This window comes from Diabrotica undecimpunctata, chromosome 1, assembly GCF_040954645.1.
Source record: "Diabrotica undecimpunctata isolate CICGRU chromosome 1, icDiaUnde3, whole genome shotgun sequence".
In the NCBI taxonomy this organism is placed as follows: Eukaryota; Metazoa; Arthropoda; class Insecta; order Coleoptera; family Chrysomelidae; genus Diabrotica; species Diabrotica undecimpunctata.
The window spans coordinates 150,236,663-150,240,877 of record NC_092803.1 but is presented as its reverse complement, the minus strand read 5'-3'; positions in this window follow the sequence as shown (position 1 = coordinate 150,240,877).

Here is a 4,215-nt window from a genome sequence, read left to right as displayed (position 1 = left end):
GAAATCGAACGGGAGATTCATAACCAAAAGCAAGTTGTAGACCAAATCCTTAATAAAATTCCTAACGAGCAGATTCCTGAGCTTGTCATACAAGAAACTTAACCTGATAATACACAGCAGGACAATAACGAGTTGCGCGATGGTCTGGTAAACGAGATGACACGTGCCGTGCAAGAGTTTAGTGAAACAAACCCACTTAGCAGAACACCGCTATCAAAAATAAACTCTTCTAAGAAACTAGGAGCACTGTTATAAATTGTGAATACTGAAGTCCTATCCAATTATATCACAGAAGCCCACACATTAAAATATTTGAATATTCTGAGTTACTGTGCAGCAACAGCAATTAATAATGTTCTGGGCATTAAGATCATAACCGACGGGGTACCAATATCGGAAGGACTGGTAACAGAATAGCACCCTGGGAAAAACGACTGCTGAGGAAGATTAAATTACTGCGTAGGGACATTGGACAAATAACGGATTACATACGAAGACTAAGATGTAAGAAAATCATTACGAGTGCCGAAAAAATATTGTTTAACACTCTAAAACACTCACGACATGATCCAGAAAACAACACATATCAACAATGCTTGGACATATTAAAACAAAAACTTTCTGTTTATTCAGGCAGCCTGAGAAGATACAAAGTTAGCAACAACCGAAAATGCGACAATATACTTTTTGAGCTTGCAGAGAAGGCGTTTTATAGGAAACTTAATACCACGGAAAATGAAAATAAATCATATCTAAGTCAAGAAGAAATTAAGAAGTTTTGAGGAAATCAACTTTCAACGCCAGCTACTCATAACACCAATGCTGGATGGACTGAAGACACAACGGACAAATGTCAGCATTACAATAATATTCCTTACGAACCCTTTACCACGGAAGAAGTTTCAAATACTATCAAAGAATTTCATAACTGAAAATCTCCTGGACCAGATGGTCCAGGCGGTAATCCACGCAGTATATTAGAGACAACAACATTACCGAGATATCAAGGGGAAAGAGGACTTATGGACGTAGGTGAGCAACTGGATAAACAAATTGCTAATTTAAGAACTTATTTTCAGGTCCAGGCTAAGACATCCACTTTACATCGAGCAATTTGCGCAGTAAAGGATACAACGCCACTTAAACTAAGGGAACAAGAAACGCGCATAAACCACCTAACTAAATAAGAAAAAATGCGCACCTGCATGGGCGACATCTCAATGAGATCAGCCAAGAATATGTCGACAATACAGCATCAAACTATTGGTTGACATCAGGAAAGATGTTTCCCGAGACTGAGGGTTTCCTACTTGTAATTCAGGATCAGGTTATTCCAACTAAAAATTACCTAAAATGTATTGTTAAAGATCCTCAAGTCCAAAATGACAAATGCCGATAGGGATGCCAAGCCCAAGAAACCATCCAAAATTTTACCGGTGGCAGCCAGGCTTTTGTCGGTACCGATTATAAAGAACGCCATGACTCAGTAGGAAAGATTATCCACCAAGAACTAGCTGATAAACTGGGACTTCTCCAAACCGACCATCTTCCTTACTATCAATACGTCCCTGGCAGAATCCTTGAAATGACAACAAGTGATACTGCGACTGCACTGTGCTCACAGACAACCAGGGGCACATAATAGACCGGATCTCATACTAGTTAATAAAGTTACTAGGCAAACAACACTTATTGATATGGCGATACCTAACACCAATAATAAGTTGCGTGTTAAATACAACGAAAAGATCGCCAAATACAGAGATCTAGAAATACAACTCAGGAGATAATGGAGAATGGAAAGTACCCAAACAGTGCCTATTATTCTATCTACCACTGGTGTTATTCCCAAAAATCTTCTAGGGAACATAAAACAGCTGGGTCTAAATGAACATCTTTATAAGGCCATGCAGAAACGCGCTGTTCTACTCACGACGTGCAGATGTGTACGTAAATTTTTGGGAGATACTCTAGCATACCAAGTCACCTAGGGCTCGATAACACAGAAAGAGTCTCACCAGAGCTTAATCCTTTTGATACCGTAGGTATCTGGGATAAGTGATTTTTTCCTTTAAAGGGAGTGTGAGCCATACTGCTAAATCTGGAGAAGTTTTTTAATATCAAAGATGTAATTCAAAGTTATTCTACATTTAAGGAGTTTTTATCCATGTATTTAGTGGCTTCAAACATGTAAATCCAGTAAGTATTAAACTACATGTTTGTAATAACCTTGGTCAAAATTTTAACTTTTACGTTTGCTTTGATTAAAGTGGTAATACTGATTTTAGGATAGTACTGATGATAGAATAGTCATTCCGAAATCGTTCTGTGAGGTAGCCCGATAGGGTTTTTATATTAATATACCTTTTATGAAGGAATTTTTTATATTTAAATTTTTTGTGTTACATGGTATACAACCAATTACAAAAATTTAGTTTCCTTGAGGGTTAAAACACCTCTAGTGTAATTGATATATTTTTTTAAATATAAAAATAATGAACAACTCCAAACGGATAACAATTTTCAAGACCTTTTCCTTTAGGAAAAACCTGAAAGTAAGTAATTCCACCTAATATAATAAAGAAAAAATGAGTAAAATTGTTAAACTGTGGTAAAATTGTAAAAAGTGTTAAACTAAAAACATGTGGTTTTGATTACTTACTAAAGTACTTGCATACAGGCCTCTTACAAAATGTTATAAAAATTATAAATTATTTTAAAGGCAGTGATGTTTAAATTTAATGTCGAGGTTTCTAGATTTAACAAAAAGGCAACATATTGGACTCAAAACCCTAACTATGTGTGGCTCTAACAAAAGTCACCAGCCAACTAAGTTGGAGAAAAGCATTTTTACATCAAAGAATATCGCTAAACATGCTTGATTACATATAAACCGTTGTAAAGTTTAGACTTCAATGATATTAAATTACCTAATGTTGATAATTTTTTTCTAAAACCACTTTATTCTATGATAATATGACTTTAATTTTCAAAATACACATAAGTCGATTGGTAATGATCTTTTCCAACACCTTACACATTGTATTAGTGAGAAAAATTGGTCAATAAAATGTTGCTTCAGATTTAGTCTTTCTGGTTTGGATCACCATCATTACTGGCTCGACGACCCTCATTGTGTCTTTGCCTGTTCCAGGATTCTTTCTCATTCTTAACTGTTTCATGTTTTTTTTTTCTCCAATTTATTTAAAGGTTATTTTCTATTTGTTCAATGTATCTTAGCTTCAGCCTTCCTTATGTTCTTTTTCGCACTGGCACTTATTTGCTGATTTGGTTGTATTTTGCCTTCTTTCATTTTTTCACACGTCCCATACAATGCAGTCGTCATATATCTTAGTATATTTTATACAGTTAAAAATAATATCCTCTTTGGCATGTATTGGAGGCTTGATTACATAAAATCGTTGAATTTTAATTAAAGCCCTTTCAGAAAATTATGGAGTGAATATCTGTCAATAGTATCATACACAAACTGGGTTACAATATAGTTTGTATGCAGTGGGTTTTTCGCCTTTTGTCAAAGAACTAAAAAAGCTTGCGAATGGGTTTATCTTTCCAACATCCCACAGAATACAGACAAAACGGCAATAACTTTTTTTAGTCAATAATTGCTGAAGACGAATCTTGTCCTTATATTGAATTATCCAGTAAGCTGTCATCAATGTAATAGAAACACGCAAACTCTTCGCCACCAAAGAAATTTAAAGTTCAATCTTCTGCAGGTAAGTTAATGTTAACATTTTTTTTTCGACCATGAAAGACTCTTGCTCAAACAGTTAATAGAACCTAGAAAACGTCCAGAAAAGCTCTCATGTAGTGTCATTCTTCTGCACCGTAATTATCGGCCTCATGTTGCCAAAGTAGCGAAATAAAATCTACTAGGAAAGGAACAGACAATATTAAAGTACCCACCCTATAATCCTGATTTATCGCCTCGCGATTATCAAATGTTTGGGCCACTAAAAAAGGCGTTGAAAGGTTTTCGTTTCGAGTCTGACGCAGAAATACAAAATGCCGTAAAACATTATTTGAGCAACGGCCACAATATTTTTTTAAGCAAAAAATACATTGGTTGGTAAAATAATGGGATATGTACCTTAATTATACTGGTAATTATTTCTAGATATATTTTTTAACTATTTTTTCTGCACCAAAGATGGGTTTCTATTAATTGACCAACACTCGTAAATAAATTGA